Here is a 19,018-nt window from a genome sequence, read left to right on the forward strand (position 1 = left end):
TATACCTAATATTTGATACAATTACAGAATATAATTATTGTTAATTGTCATACAATTATTTCGTCCACGTCGAGTCAGTTATAACTCATAATATTACAATACATCGGAGTATACCGCGGCTATTTGCGACCCAGATTTCGTGGATTTCGATACATTTGTTATTATTATTGCCATTATTATCGTTATAATATTTTCTGAATGGATTTCAATGACGTTTACACTGTGGCGCGGAACAGACCCGTTCTATATGTTTCAGAGGTAAATGGTAAATCAATAGATAGTAGACATATATTATATATTATTAGTTATTAGTTATAAGTTAGTATACTTATTAGTTACCTATTTATTAGTAGTATTATAGGTAAGTATACGTAGTTACATGATATTTCTAGAAAAATAACTAGAACGTCTAAAATGGTATAGGTACGCAAGAGTTACTATACTACTTACCTACGTTATAATAATTTATAGAATATTTAGATCGCATCACAAAATCACCATATTCATCTGTGCATCTATCACCACAGCTGACTGATTGGAAATAATACGACGATTAGTAGTGACTATACCTATCGTCTATAAGCGATATTTTAAATTTTATTCACATTTAAAAGTAGGTACCTACTATTCCTTTATTCTTGAATGTTTTTTTCCAAATCGTATAAATATAAATAATGATAATATATAGACCTCCAAATATCAACTAGATCCAATGTTCTACCGGAAACACTTTTATTCTTCCTAAACGTGAAGACAGGCACACAAAATAAACACACACACATCGTTATAAAACCAATAAATTCATAGCTTTGCTCAGATTCTAGAACAAATTATAAACCTAAACTAATCTTAATGTTATTCAACAAAAACAATGGTTCGACAATGTCAAAAAACAATACTTTAAAATGGAATTTAATGGAATTAAAAAAAAAAAAAGTTTTAAATAATAAATATTAAATACTATTCGTAAAAGTAATTTAATATTAGCTATATATTATGTAGGTACTTTCTAGCGCTAAAATATGTTGAATCTTTATTTCACAATTGTTTATAAATATTGGCTATAGTACCTATTGTTAATTTATATTACAACAAGTTCACAAGACAACAACTACTGAAATTGCAGCTCGGGCAATTATATTTCAGATGTAGTTTATCATAAATCGTCTAAATAAAATGTAAGTATTCAAATATTTTGAAATATTCAAAAATTTTAAACCAACAAATAATTTACCAGGGTACTAAAAATGCGTAATTCGTCAAGTAAATAATTTAATAAACAATTAATATTAAATAATATATATAAAATAAACAATTTTTTTTTTCAAAGCTTTCAAATTTTTAAAAGCGATTTAAATTTTTAAAGTAGTTAACACATCTTATATGTGTAGTAATGTAATAAATTGTAAATATATAGCGATTTACATTCTATTTTCGGATTTTGCTCATGTTTTCTACATGAAAATGATTTGATAATTTTTACTAATATACTTTGCTTATTTTACTATACTACCTAGTCGATTATTAAATATAATATATAAAAATGTAAGTTCATTTTCAAAAAATTATAATAATTATTCATGTACCTGCATATTATATATATAAGTACTTACAAATTCCTATATTTTTTCAAAATAATTTTTAAAGAGACTATAAGTGCCTAGTAAATGTCAATGATTAATACCTATGCAAATTCAGGATAGAGACTTATTATATTAATTATGTATATAACGACTGCTATGATTATATTTTATAAAATGCTAGTATTTTAATTTCATAATGAATTTGAATTATCCATGAAATGCACTTATATATTATGTTTTAACTTTCATATTTTAAAAAACCTTCATCAGATAATATTTAACTACCTATGATAGATTGGATTAAAAATTGTATAAAAGTTGTAACCTAATAATATTACTTATGTGTATACTATGCAATGCGTTTATTTATTATAAATTAACATAATACATAAAGTGTCCGTTTATAAAATTAATATTTGGGAAATTGTATGTAAGTAGTTTTTACGTACTTACAGTAAATTAAAGTTTTCACACGAAATGTTTATAAAAAAAGTTGTAAGAGATTTTAACAGATTAACTTTAGCAGGTTATTATTTCTTAAATGGTTAAACCTAACATAACACCTGATGTGCTCCTGTATTATAACTCTTAAACTGGCTTACTAATTGTTTTAGGTTTAGGCGCTATTATCATAAATTGTATGCTTTTATATATTTTATGTTTTTCTCTTTAAATAGTAAATTTTACAAGTCTTTCATTTTTTTTCTTCACATTATCATTGCACAAGGAATTTCCTTTTCAAACTAGATTGGGTTCAGTTACAAATAATAAACTGAATATTAATTGAAATAAACTCAACTTTTTACGTATTTACATAAAATGATCTAAATGTTTAACATATTTAAAATACAAATTCCCGTCTTACGTCCCTGATGCAACGATACATAGTGATCTTAAAATGCCAACAGTTAAAGAAACTGCTAAACACGCATACTTAAAATATCACGCGAAAGCCCTCCTGTACTCAAACCCATTAGTTACAGCTCTCTCATCTCAAAACAATCTTAATGTATTAAATAGGCGTCTAAAACAACAATGGTGTTGAGATATTTTAAAATAAATTCGTTCTCCACCCGAAGAAAAAATAAATAAATAAGTATTCATCGCGTAGAGTGAACAAATAGTTCTCTTTCTCCTCTTGTGCTTTTTTTTCAATGTAATTATATAATATTTTATCACTTATACTTATTGCACATTTACACAACATATTATAACAAGCATATTTATACAAGATATTTTCTCTTGCAACTATATTGAACTACTTTGAACTATTCAAAAATAAAAAGAATTATATTTCTCTTTTATACTATAACATCTAGTTTAACGTTTAATAATAAAAATATTTATAAGAAAACTCTGCGATTGTGCTAAATTCCACGTTTCTAAACGTATTTTGATACAACGCAATGAATTGTAATTTCATATTAAATTTATGTATATGAACATACTACGGAAAATAAATAAATAGATAACTTAATATCAAGTATCAACAATCGTAACTGTGTAGTGGTAAACTGGTAACTATAACGGACGGACACAATAACGGGGCTATTTGCAGGTGTTCTAAACTTATGTTTAGAAACCTAAAATTATGTTAGCTTGTGCAAATGTATATAACCCATACTATTATATTCCTACTACACTTATATGTTTTAGATATGAGTATAAATGTAATTATTTTTCTAATATTATATATTGTTTTCAATAATTTCAATAGATTTCAATAGATTTTCAATTAGAATAATCATCTATAACTTAAATCTTAATTAACATTTTACCTACAAATATAACGGATAAATATGACGGAGTGGCTAGTCACGGCGGCAGCGACCGGCACTGCTCACGGACGAGTACAGCCGCCGGCCGCAGCGGCTATAATGCTGTTCCATAGTAGAACAGTCGTTGCGGCCAGCCATTGCGACTAACCGTGGCTAGGAAACCGTACCTTACCGTCGCCGGTTCGAAACCCGGCCACGGGCGGCACTTCTCTTAGGGCAGTCGTGGTTCTGGAGAGAGAGGCCACCATCCCCCACCCACAATCGCCGTAGTTTTTCTTTGTTTTACACTGTGTTTAGCCAATTTTGTGGCAAATATATGTACTTTTTGTACTTTTGCCCCTTCTATACCCCCCCCCCCCCCCAATTAAGCCTTGTATCCACCACTGCAACGGCCTAAGGCGCCGCAGGTTAATTAATAAAAAAAAAATACCCACCGACTGAATTATTATAATTTAAATACACGTATGAGCTACATGTTAGATTGAAATATTATATAGATATAGGTAATTGAAAACCAATAACATTTTCGATCACGTCATACTAAATTGAAATACCTTTCAAATTTAAATGTAAAATTACCCAAATTACTAAGACCTACATTTTAATTGTGTTATAGTAAAGTATCTATAAACTATATACTCAAGCCTTTATGAAAGTTTCACTTTTGTAATAATATGTTATAAACCAGAATTCAACAGTAACAAAAAGGGTTAATTCAATAAATTACTCGATAAGTTATTAATTGCAATTTGTAATAGCATTATCAGTATCTAACCTTATACTATACGTAAACATTCTTGCAAGAACGCAATTGTTATTTATTATTAATAGTTGTGGCAATTATGATATTTCAATTTTGTGCATGAAATACTGCGTGTATTGTCTTCAAAGTTGCACTATATTTAGTAATTAGTTGCCAATAATTATAAAAAAATTCACACACAACTACATTATCTCGAAAAGTATGAATGTTTAGGTAAATTTTTTTTTAAATAATCTGAAGTCAATGCAAAACAACATTCATGAAAATAAAATTATATTTTCTATTATGTGTCATTTGTTGTGTGTAATTTCATTTAAAAAAAGTCAGTTCTTAATTTCATATTCTGAAGCAGAAATTTTTTTATGTTTTTTATTATTCAAAAAATATGAATATTAGAAGCATAAAACATTTCATCGTTCTTTAAATTTTATTTTTCTAATACGACACTTTCAAAATATTGAATTTTCTAACAACGTTTTTCAAAATTATGAAAACGTGTGAACTATTTTATAATAAAAATACATAACACTTTCAATTTCAAGTTGGATCTTAAAAATATATTATTTCATTTTTCATACATTTTTCTAACAGAAAATTAAAAATATGGAAAAAAATAATTTTAATAGGTACGCATTTTGAGTTCAAATGTTGAAGAAATCGGTATTGATAATAATATTGACATATTAGTTAGCTTATTATTTAAAATTATATAATATAATATGTGATTTTATTTGGCAAAAATTAGTTCGGCGATGCATATTATACCAATAAAAAAATAAATTACCATATACAGTAAACTCTCGTCGTGCCAAAACTCAAAGGGGTCAGAAAAAAGTTTGAGATATCAAAAAATTCAAGATATTGTGTTTTATTGTTATGGTAATTTATTATTTCAAGGGGATTTTAATCGAGTTCAAGATTACAAAAAAGTTCGATATACCGACATTCAACATTCTACTGTAGTAACATTTAATAGCATTAATTTTAATAAAATAGCCTTAGAAATATATATATGCTGAAGACCGTCGCCGTCTCTGTAATAATAGTTTTTCGTGTACAATGGTTTATCTAAGAATTCAAATTTAACACAACCAACAGCTGCAGTGACCTACAACTCAATAACGAGGCGAACACTCTATAGGTACAGCATAGGAGTGGCTTCCGCAGTTTATTATTGATAAATCATCTATTTGACGCAATGTGCTGTTATAGAGTTATTTGTAGAGCGTGGCTGTGTGACAGATACTTGTACAACACTATTATCATAATATCATTCATATCCGACCATCATAATAATATCTGATGTTCGTCTGCTGCAAAATACCGGAGAATATTGTAACGGATCGGTCGCGTCAATGCATGTTACGCACTATAATAATATGATGTTAACACCAAAGTTCGTACCATAATAATTATTATGACATGCAACTAGCTTATAAACTTTAACATTAAATACAATATTGTACAAATACCAGTGTATCATTCAGTGACACTATTATTTTTTTTTTTATTGTCTGATTTCTGATATTAAAAACAAATGGAACAGATAAAAACATAAGGCACAATATAATTAGTACGATATTATAATATTATTATCATATAATTAATATAATATAATATTGTTGTTTTAAATGGTGTGAATAGGTAATTATAGATTCTTGGTACATAGGCAATAGCTTAAAACTAATCAAAAATAATTTGAAGACTGCATCATGTATGGTAAATCATAACAATATACCTACGTAAAAGTTTAAGTTTCCATGACTAATATTTTTCAACGACAATAAAATAACTAAAGTCGTTTTCTTCGTTTAGTATCCAATTTAATCAAAATGTGAACTTCAAATGTTTATAAAAATATTTGGGGTTTCAGGAAGAACTACTTATCAGAAATATACTATTAAATGTTCAAGTCTTAACTATAAAAATTGAATATTTTTAAAATGTTTCAACAAAAAATAGTTTTTAATTTTTTTGACAAATATTGTTAAAATTTGAAATCTTATAAAAATAAAATTTGTGAATATTTATTTTTAATTATTTTAAATTGCGATACGAATAACTTTACTGGGATCTTTATTACATTTTCAAGTTTTATGACCGAGCTTAAATATATTTATCAACACTTTAATAGTTTAATCCAAAATCTAAAAAATTTGAGAATGCCAAATGCCTACGAATTTACAAATGAATCGAAATATTTTGAAAATTTTACTGGTGCATAGACAATGATAATATTTTAGTAATAGTGGAATATATTAAGTTTCTACGATTAATATATTTTGAATTACAATAAAGAAACAAAAATTCAATAAGGATAAATCTTTATTCTACGTTTCAATGTTTAATGTTAACTTCAATTACTCTTAAGAATTTAAAGCTTTACACTATTTTATTTTTAATTTCCAGTAATAAAAACTTTTGAGGAATCTTGTTTGTATTTTCAAACTTTAGGTGTTTAAATTAAGCACTTTATACATTTTTAATTACAAAATAATTTTAAAAATTATGTGATTGATGTAAATTTTGTGATTTTGATAAATTTTGTAAAAATTTAAACTTTTAAGTTTGAACATATACAAAAAATATATAAATATCAATTATTGATATTTTTTATATCGTTTTAAGAACAACTTTTCAGGAATATTGTATTTAGGTACATCTCGTTAAATGAAAATCAAAAATTTTACCATACATATAAATAAAATAAAATATACTTACTAATTTCCAGTTTTTTCAGATTATTTTTAGGTACTGAAAGAATTTACCTTCTGAATCTTCCCCCCCCCCCTCCCAGCTGAATATTAATTAAATTGAAATTGCTAACAACAACCAAACTAAAAGTTAAAAATCTAATCATTTTTACTGCCCCTAACTGTGACGACTGTCACAAAAAAAAATATAAATATTAAAAAAAAAAAAAAACATTATTGTGAAACCAATACATTTATTGCTCGGCTCCGAATCTAATACCAAAAAAAGACATCTTCTTAATATATAATGTTATAAATATTATTATTATGCTATTAATATTACATTATTAATGGTAATATAAACAAAATAATATCGGGCGATTTTAAACTCTCCCGATGGTAAACTCTCCCAGGTCTTCTTCAGTACTACTAAGCTAGAGGAGCATGGGGCATTATTCGTATTACAGAGTTAGTAACACTAAAATAATTCAGTTAAAAATAAAAATCATTGTTGCTGTGAGCTTTAATATTATAGTCAAAATACTACTTTTTGTATTGTATTATACAGGATGATTCACCAAAAAAGTCAATTGTATAAAAATAATAATAATAAAAATTAATGTTGCTGACGTTGCTGTGAGCTTTAATATTATAGTCAAAATACTACTTTTTATGATAATTGGAACACACTGATTTCAAAAAACTTCACACTTGGGGTATAAATAATTAATATTTAAAAAACAAATACAGATTAACTGCAGTAATACAATTGACAGTAAAAATTTAAAATCACAATCACAATCTCTCCAGTAAAGCCAATTCATCAGGGGCGCCATTTGGGGTATCGCAGGGTATACATTGGCGGACCTATTTTTCTCCGTATTATATTGGCCTGCCTTAATTTTATGCTGGCGCCGATGCCCGATGTATCAGTTAAATTGAATTAATTGAAATAATTAATATAAGAAAATAATATTTTATAAATAAAGGGATATATAAAGAAATACTTAAATATTAAAGAAAGAAAATGTATATTAATGAATAAGGATATTATACTTTTACCATAGTGTTATCACTTAAAATATTAATTATTTTTCATCCCTAATAGTAAGGTTAGAAAAAACTCCAACATGGCTACATTTCAATTTTCATTGTTATAACTGTGTAGAAAAATGTGGCCTGGTAAAAAATTTGGCAGCTCTATTTTAAAACTGAAATGGCGCCCCTGCCATTCATAGAGTAGCAATAACATTTACAACAACTCAGGAAAGTTTATACATTTCCTTCGGGTAAACATAATATTGACCTGGTAGAGTTTACACATTTCGTTCAGGCAAACATAAATTGACCCGGGAGAGTTTACCATACAATCGGGAGAGTTTACCACCGCCCATAATATCAATACCTATAGGAGATATTTTGGAATTAAATTAGCTACCTGCATTTGACCAAGAATGATTACAATGGATAATGCTAAATTGGAAACCGGAAAGAAAAAGACCACTGGGTCGTCCTCGAATGAGATGGATGGTTGTCGAAGAAAAGATTTGGAAGACCTTGGAGCACAGAATTGGAGGGAGGTAGTACAATATTGAGACAAGTGGAGAGATTTGGTGATGGCGGTGAAAACTTTGGGAGAGTTATGAAGGTCGAAAGAAGAAGGAGATGATTACAATGTTGAGGGGCATAATTGCATAACGGTGTGCAATAAAGCTTAAAATTTTTATATATCGCCTTTCTTGACCTGACAAAAATAAAACATATACGCTGAAACCACTTGTTTTGATTCTGATATCGCGGAGTCATTATTTCTTATTTTAAATTTTATATTCTTTTTATTCTTTTCAAATACACTTTTGCTGTAGTTCCACAACTAACCAAGAAAAAATCGATAACATTAATATATTATATCATAAAGAGCAAATAATAGTATAAAGAGTAGGTATATTTACATGGCCCAATTATGTTGTCGCTTGTACAAAATACAACCGCGGGATATGAAAGGTTATATAATATTATATATATATATCATAATATAATATAAAGATTATAATAAATAATTTTAAGCCATGTTTTTAGAAATCACAAAAATGTATAATCTATATAATATAAATGAAATTCTGTCCCATTGGTAACCACATAATTTAAAAACGGCTGGACCTACTTAGCTCATTAAAAAAAAAAAATGTTCGTAAAAGCCTGAATGAGGTTTTTATGAAAAGATAAATTGGAAAAATTGCACAAAAATTGGAAAATGTTGAAGATTTTGGAGATTTTTGTATTTAAATGAATTCATTTGTGAGGATTGGTTACATATTATAATAATAATTTATGTCGGATATATCATTTTAATTTTTAACTTATAATAAATTTTTATTTGTGGTCACTTTATTTTTGACCTGCGTTGAATTATTTGAAGTTATTAAATTTAAAAACTACTGGACCATTTTCAATAAAATGTTATGAGCCTATGAAGTTACAATTTTGACAAAATCATAAAAGATTGCAAATAATTATGAATTAGATATTCATATAAATTTCAATTTTTATATCTAAGATTTAAAAATGTAATACAAGATTCCTAATGAATTTTAGATTCTGAGCGAAGCCATAAATATATTGATTTTACAATGATGTGTATTTTTTTTTCTTTATTTGTATCTGATGATGATCTTTTGGGACAGTAAAAATGTTTTAATTTTCTTCAACAGCATCTTTTTTGGTAAGTTTGGGGGGTGAAAAGTAAAAATTCACAATAGCTTTTTCAAAAGCGTCAAAAAAACAAACAAAAAAAATGTTTCTGAGAAGTTGATGTTATTGGAAATTAAAAAAAAAGTTAAGCGTAAATCCATAATAATTTTTTACGAACGTCTGAAGTTAACAATTTAACAAAAATTTTAACGATAATTGGCAAATTATTTTGAGTTATAAATTCATAAAATATTTTGTGTTTAAAGATTAAATAGATTTTAATCGCTTTTTTATAAATGTAGTTTTTAAAAAAAATTGAAGCTTAAATTCACAATATTTTTTATGAGTGCCTGAAGTTAAATTTTGACAAAATCACGGAAATTTGAATATAATTTTAAGTTAGAAATTCTTAAGATTGTTCTTATTATAACTAAGATTTTAAAATGTAATACAAGGTTTCTTATAAGTTGTTCTACCTTTAACAAAAAAAAAAGAAAAGTTTACCGAAAAGCCACATTAATATTTTATGAGTTTTTGAAGTTTAAATGTTTGCCACATTGGATATTCCGTAAATTAACGAAGGTAAAGGTTGGCCCCACTAATTTTATAAATATATAATACAATTAAAGTAAAATTATGTATTTATAACCACCAATAAATTATTTTTAACTCACCCACATCTGCTCAAAACAAATTTCTATGTAGCAGTGCCGCGGGGACGTCACTACAAACCACAATTACAGAAGTTCGACTTGCAGGTAACTAAGACCTAGTGGAAATCGTGTAATATCATTTGTGATACCATTTGCGGACGTGGGTAAGTTACAAATAATTTGTTGGTGGTTACAAATGTCTACAAATTATATTACATAATTATTCAATTTACATTAATATTGTATTATATATGGAAAATTGCAAGGATCTGTGGTTATTACTCGTAGATTCTGACTTAAAACGAAAATCATAATCATATTTAAAACGGGTTTTGCATAGAATGGATTTTGGATTATGAAGTGGAGCTATGAATGTATTGGTTTTACAATTAATTGTGTGTTTATTATTTGTTTGTGTAACACAATAAGTCAGTGGTTCTTAACCTTTTTTGAATGACAGAATACTTAATTTTTTATAAGATTTTTGCGGAACACAGCCATAAAATATAACAGTATTTATGTAAATTTCAAAATGTATGATATAAGATAGTTGAAATAAATTCGATTTTCAACTTTAGTATGTATCTTTTCTGACATATTATTCTGTAGATAATTTATAGTTAAATTTAACTTGGGAATTTCAATATAAAATTTGGACTCAAAGGATTCAAAATAGACATCAAATACATCTAAATATGTTTTTAAAATTTTTATCGGAGTGAAATTCAAGTTTATAAGTTGGAGCACGTATTGGTCTATTTTGCTCCAAAAAACAGAAGTGTGAAATTCATCAAAATCATCAAAATTTACAATATTACAACGTCATGACGTATGTATTAGTGACGAACAAGTATTGAAGCAATCTACTCTACGACTGAGAGGACTTTTCACTATGACGTACTTGTTGTTGTTATTGTATCTAATATTACCAATAATTAAGCTTTTTTTTGAACCCGAAAGCATGTAACAGATAAACTGAATAAAAATTATATTAAAAATAATAATATATAAGTATTAAGTTTAAAGTTTAGCTTTTTAAAATGCTACCTTTCTACATTATAAAAAAACAACAAAAATAAATTACTAATAATCAGCAAAAACTAAAAAGTAATAATATCTGATATAATTATACGTATATTTTTTATTTAGCATCAACAACAAGGTTATTGGACGATACGTAACATTTATAACTTATATTATTTATGGTCAAACCGCTGGAAGATCAAAATAAATGAAGCCAAATCATCTTTTATCACGTTCTCTCTTAGACTAGGTGACTGCTCCTCTGTATCGTTCAACAATAACCAAATTCCAATCAACCAGACAATAAAATACCTGGGTTTGACCTTTGACAGGTGCCCCACATGGGCCCAACACCTTAAAATAAAAAGAAAAACAGTTAACTCCAGACTCCATTTACTCCGCCCACTTCTTAGATCCAATACATCATTAAAAAATAAACTACTAATATACAAAGCCATCATCAGACCCATTTGGTCCTATGGCATCCAGATTTGGGGCTCTGCCAAACCCTTCAACACGAGAACAATTCAGGCGTTCCAGTCTATCTGTCTGAGGCAAATTGTCTCTGCTCCATGGTTTATCACAAATAATAATCTCCACAAAGATCTAAATATTCCGTCGCTCTCTCAGCTAACAAAGTCCCACTACATCTCCTTTCACTCCAATTTAATCCAACTCTACAATCCACTAATAAAACGCCTATCTTCTCTAACAATCCCTAATAATCCCCAGAGACGTCTAAAACGCTCCTGGCCTAGAAACCTTCTAATTTAATCTGTCGGGTGGCACTACTGAGTGCTCTCCCCCATCTGTCATTCTCGATATGTAAAATGTAAATACTTTATCAAAATTACTTATTGTACTAAACTGTTGTATAGATTGTAATTATATTTTAATAAATTAAAAAAAAAACTTATATTATTTTATTTTAAAAACAATTCTAGGGACCGATAACCAATGAGCGATGAATCATTCAACCACTGATTGAAAAATCTATTTCTTACTTTTCGTTTTTCATAACTGTTACTAATTCCAATATATTTAATGCATTTATATTTTATAATGCAGTTTTATATTTTTCTATGAATAGTGATTGTGATTAATTTTAAAAGTTAATTTAGAACTAAGTATTTATCATAAATGTATATGAATTACTAGAATATTTTGTATACATAATAATTAGTACGTTAAAAAAATGTTAGTATACATTTATAATAGGTAGATAGTATTTAAAATCTCAATGTGCTTCATTCGATCTTGAACATAAAGCAAAGTACCTATAATACGAGTACAAGAACTTAACATTGTGAATACAAATGTTATAAGCTTACTATTTAAAAAATTAAATAGTGAAAAAGTCTAACATTTAATCAATAGTATTATACATAGCCACATAGGTACTATTATATTTGAGTAATTGTATTTAAATACTTTTATTTATAATAATTAAAAAGAAGCGTATTTAGATAATATTTCAAAGTGCAAACACTATTTATTTTACTTTTGTTCAAATACCCAAGTCAATAAAAAATAATATCTTATTTTTGTATTTGCTTTTTATATTATACGGTTTCTAATATCTATTGATAATATTATACTGGATGCTATATACTGTCCCTCGGTGTAAGTGAACCTCATTTCATCAAGACCCTTAGTCGGGATTACATTTGTGCCAACAGGGTCCAGACACCCCTGTTAACTTGTCAGCAAATCGATGACGGTGAATTTAGGTTCAAATCTTGGTTTAAGGACTTGGGCAATTTGATTCGGGTGTAATTCGCTGGTGTGCTAGTCACACCTAGGTGGGTCTGCGGTGGATTAGATACGGTCACTATGCTCCAGTTACCGGTGCATGTCGTCTACTTTATTGTACAGTAGAATCTCGATAACTCGAATTTTTTCTTGCCCCTTGAAGTGTTTTTAAGTTGTGCTTGAGGTACCTAGGTATATAACTTGAAAAATATGTAAGTCAAACTTATTTTTAGTCCCCTTGAGATTCGATAATAAAATCAAATACTGAGTTTGAGTAATCTATTATAAACCTATAGCTTCAGTCATTCCCGGCGTATTTCAAACCTTGCAAAAATTATCCTTGCATTTAAAATGTTGATATTGTGGCTAATATTCTTTAAAAATATATAGACTTTTATGAAACGTCATTTTTACCTAGTAAGAATTTGAGTAATACTAGAAGTAAATAAACATCAAATTTTCATTTTCACAAGATTTTAATCGGCTCAATCGGTTAGTTCACAACACATTAAACACAATACTTTATTAAATGGGATAACACAATTATGCCACTTACTATTAGATACTTTTATAATATGTACCTAGGTATGTGAAATTTACATTTATTTTTATTATATTTATGAAACGAAAGTACTAATTATTGTTGTGTATTTTTATTTTATATTTTTATTTAAGCAGATTTGGTAATTATCAAAGTTTTACTAAATATGATAAATATATTTATCATATTTCAAATATGTAAATCACCAACGGCTATTATTCAGCACAATTTATCTATTAACCTTAAAAATGATCAGCCTTAATGTATACATATTATGTTAGTATTATAGGGGAAAAAATGATTTGCTTTTGTATTCAAATACGTGCTAGGTAGGTATTTCGTTTGCGTATTTGTACAACTATAATTTTTAAACAGAAATATATTTGTATATCTATTGAAATAACATTCAGAAGGATCTTTTTACATGATTGCATTTAATACAAGTCCATGTACACCAGAGAATACTATAGCTATTAATATAATATAATATTACATGTCTAAGCCGTACGATGAACACCGTATTTTTCAGAAGCACTATACTTAGTAAATTAAAGATATTGCGCTTCACTCAAAAAGACTGGATATTGGTATATAGGTAATAATTTGTATGAACATTATTACATTAATTTAAATTTAAATTGTTTAAGACACCTAACAATATACTATACTCAATGCAAGTGTGTTTAATATTATAATAATAAAATATAGCATACCTAACTACATTTAACTACCTATAACTATACGTATTTATACGTCAATATTATTACATGTAGTTGTGGGAAATCACCTGCACTCAGTGCCCGGATTAGGTAAGTATTTTTGATCTAGATAAAGATAAAGATAATGCAACTCAAATGTATCTAGATATTTATAAAAGATAACTTAACTCATATTTATCTAGATAAAGATAAAGATAAATACTTTTTATCGCGTTTGTACAATTTCTCGTTTTTTATCAATAAAAAATGTATCTATATGAATTTATTTAGATTAGTAAAAAAATTATCTAAGATGAACGTTTAGATAACTTGTAATTATTTATCTAGATAAGATAAAAGATGAACAAATAATTATCTAGATACTCATCTAGATAAGTCCGAACACTACCTGCACTTCACCCTGGCACCTGCTTGGCTGTCTAAATATATTCACGCCAATATTCTCTTCAAATTATGTATGTATTCAAATTTTAGACTTTTGGACTTTTTAAGTAGGTATATATAATAAATTATATGGGTTCCTAGGCACTTAAAACCCATATTTGTAGATACCTACTTAGATAGGTACCTACTTTATAAGTAGGTATCATTAGTCCTAGCTGCTACTACATAAATATATTTTTTTCAAATGATAACCTCTATTTTTTACTGTAAATATTGTGATTTTTTTTTTAATACGTTAATGCATATAAAGCAAAATATTAACAAGTAGTTTCTGAGCTTTATAAATGTATAGTTTATATATTAATTGCTATGGATAATGATAGGTACTACACAAAGTTATATAAAATATATTTAGCTAATTTTTACAAATTAAGAAAATGTTAAATAATAATATATAAATATTAATTATTGTAAATATCAAACAATCATAGTCCCATTTTATCTTTTAAGACCTCTGAACTATATGCATCTATTAGAATTGATTATTTTTATTTTTAGTATATAGGTATTAGGTAATAATTAATAATTCAGAATACACGTTCAAAAAATTTAATCTGACCAACAACATACGGTTAAATAGGTGGTTAACATTTAGGACAAATATAATATCCATCGTACAAATCTAAGATAATTATCACCTATTTGAAAATGTATAGTGTTTTAGTGACACTTGTTATTAAAAAAAACAAAATTTAAAAAAAATGTTCAATGTAATCTTTATATTTTTTTTAATCACAATATGGATTTCTTATACTTTTAATTTTCTTAATTAATTTCTTATCCAAAGCAGAATAATTTTTGAAGTAATTCGATACATTCAAATCAAATTTAGGACGGATAGTGTATTCGAGTTACAACTTATAAGTAGTTATTTAAAGTTTTAATGGGTAGAGTAGAGTGGTAGGTTAGGTGAACTTTACATATAGAGCTTAGGAATATGAAATTAAAAATGTATGTTGTCATTTAAAATGATACCGATATAAAATAATAAAAAAAAAATTTTTTCAAATAACGATATTTTGTAACGACGTAAAATGATATTATAATATTTATATTGGAAATATTTTCAAAAACGTTATTGTTTTTTGAAAATACGAGTGTCTTGAGTTAAATCCATCAGCCCGTATATTTATCATAATATTACACTACAGAAATCACACAGATATACTTACAGATATATGTAGATATAAATAACTTGTACGCTCAATTTAATATTTTTATTAGGTTTTCATAAAAAAAGTCAAGTTCTTTAACTATTAAAAATTGTTTATTTTTAATTTTAGTTTTTGGCCAATGTCAAACCAAAGTAATTTTATTATTTTTTCTGGGGCGCCAATATAAAACTAAGACGTGCATACATTTATACTAAAAAATAAAATGAGAGTCACACAATAAAATAAAAACAAGTGTAATTAAGTAGGTAACAGAATTTTTAGAGTTCCAACATAAAATTTAAGATTTTTATGTAAATTTTAAAAATTAGCCAATTTAATATTTTAACTTCCTGAACTTCTCAAAATATGACATTGGCCCTTCTTGCACCAAGCCACGGAAATATTTCCAAAGCAGCTGCTGCACTTGGGAAAAACGTACAGTTACAGTTTACCAATTTTCTGTTTCAGCATACATTTTATCAGCACTCTCAAAAAAAAATGTTTCCTTCAAATTTTCTAAACTATCTGGTGAAGGTTTTTTAAAAAAAAACATTATTATGTTTTCATTCAAAATGTGCTTATATGGATAGTTAAATTGAATCAAAATATGGTATAAAAACTGATACTCGGTAAAAACTTTCAGTTTCATAATTATTCGCTTTCATATTGTAATACAAAAATCAAGATTTTTGTGTAGAAAAAAATTTTTAAATTTGTGAATGCGGGTTACACACACTAATGGTAATATACTGGTTATTACTTACTACTTACTACTCACACATTGGCACAGCCCAAATGTACATGCAATTTGAATTGCCTAACTATTGTTCCTTAAAACATGCTACGCTCCAACTCTGTTGGGGTATTTTCAAGAGAAAAGTGTAATAAATCAGCTGCAGCGTTATTATTTTATTGAGGTTGATAACCGACAACGCTCCTATACAGAGTGTAACAGAAAGACGTCATGAAAAATGAAAAATTGATAGGTACTAGCATCGATTATAATTTATAAATACTAGTATTTATAATCAATGGTACTAGTTATACGGAGTGTTGTACAAAGATAACTAAATATTTAAAAAGATGATTAATAGTTTAATTATCTAGATAAAGATAAAAGATAAACACTATTTATCTGGATAGAAAATGCTAATATAAACATTCAGTCAAAATTTCATGTACCTACGGTCATTTGTTTTAGAGTTGCACCAAAAATCAAAATCGATTTTCTCAAAAACAGATTTTGCGTAAAAATTTCCATTTTTTCTTAATTTTTCTTTTGTTTTTCACGTCGCTTTTGAAAACTACTAGGAAATTTTTACTTTTGATTCCCAAAAGTACCAACTAGATTCACTATCAAAAAAGTTACTGTTGAACAAAATCCAAGCATTTGTACTGTCCTAAAAGGTGATGACTGATGAAAAACACAAAAAAAAAAAATAAAAACACACATCATTGTAAAATCAATACATTCATCGCTTCTCTCAGAATCTAAAAATATGTACCCATAATTTATTCATCTAGATGAATTGGGTTAGATAACACAATTATTACTCATCTAAGATAATTCATCAGATAATCAATTTCATTTACTATCTAGATAAGATAAAAGATAATTAATTATTTATCTAGATAATTTATTTAGATAATTTATCTAGATAATGCTCAACACTGGTTATACGTAAGAAAAATGTATGAACATTATATGGATGATAAATATATTAAGATTTTCTCATGTCTAAAAATTCCCCAAAAGAATGTTTTAAAAACTTTTGTGAAATTTTGAATTGATTTACTCCAAAAAAATATTGATATTTTAAACAATTGTAAAAAATAAATTGCTAGATTAAAATAAAGTTTAACGATGAAAAAGATAATAATTTTTTAAAAATTAGATTTACAAATTAGCTGTTTTGAATGTTTCCAAAAAAATGTAATTCTATATAAAATTTTTATTTACAGTATTAAAAAATGTGGATAAGTGTATGTCACTCTGCTGTACAGTAGGTTACAAGTGGGTCACTGTATAATGGATAGTATTCAATTTGAATTCAATGATAATATAAAACACGAAAAACAATTTTGAGCGGAGATGGTTTGTCAGTGAGGATATTTTACATTATATTTGTATTACTTACTATAATATGTTAGCCAGTAAGTTGAATTGATATTATAAAATTAAAACAAAATAACTAAAATCGTTATTCTTGGATATTTAATATGTAGTTTCCTCCAAATTTGAACATAAAATAACTATAAAAAAACTGTGTTTTTTATATTTTTAAGATTTTTTGGTTACAGGATAACTGATGACTTACGTTGAACCTTGTTGTAAGTTTTCAATCCTTAGCCATAAAAGATGAACATTATAAATTTTCAACTACAAAATCATTTTTAAATTTTAAATTTGATGATAGTTGTCAAAATTCGAACTTTAAATGCTTATAAAAAAAAATTGTGCCTATGTATTTTGAATATTTTGCAGCTGTCTTTCAAACAATTTATTAGGAGCCTTCTATTAAATTTTCAAGCTTTTTTACCCAACAAATAAATTTTTTTTGATATATTTTATAGAATAAAAACTTAAAAGAATTAAAAACTGAACATGTCCGTAAACAGCTCAAAATATTTTGAAAATTGTATGGTGTATAGAAATACATAAACTTTGTATAAACATTCTATCAACATTTCATGTACGGTCATTTGTCTTAGAGTCACAACAAAGAACCCGTGAAAATGTACGTTTCTTATTAATTTTTCTTTTGTTTTTCACGGCGCTCTTGAAAACTACTAGAATATGTTTACTTTTGACACCTCCCCCCCCCACAAGTATCAACTAGATTAACTTTCCTATCAGAAAAGATACTGAAAATCTAAGCACTTTTACTGTCCTAAAAGGTGATGACAAACACAAAAAAAAAAATACATCATTGTAAAATCAATACATTCATCGCTCCACTCAGAATCTAAAATAAAAATGAAAAAAAAAACACGTGTATTCAGTACTTGTAACACATTCGTCTTTAAATTATTTTTTTTTCTCTTCAACCCGAAGGTTGGTTTACATCTCCCATTCTCCGATCTGAACGGTTTCTCGCCTTTTCTTTAAGCTCCTTATAAGTATTGACTCTTGCATCACATTTAATTTGTCCTATATAAGAGTTTCAAAGATGTCCTGCAATTCTCTTCCCTTCAATCATACCCTCTAATATTATGTACGTTTT

The sequence above is a fragment of the Metopolophium dirhodum genome, chromosome 1 (assembly GCF_019925205.1).
Source record: "Metopolophium dirhodum isolate CAU chromosome 1, ASM1992520v1, whole genome shotgun sequence".
In the NCBI taxonomy this organism is placed as follows: Eukaryota; Metazoa; Arthropoda; class Insecta; order Hemiptera; family Aphididae; genus Metopolophium; species Metopolophium dirhodum.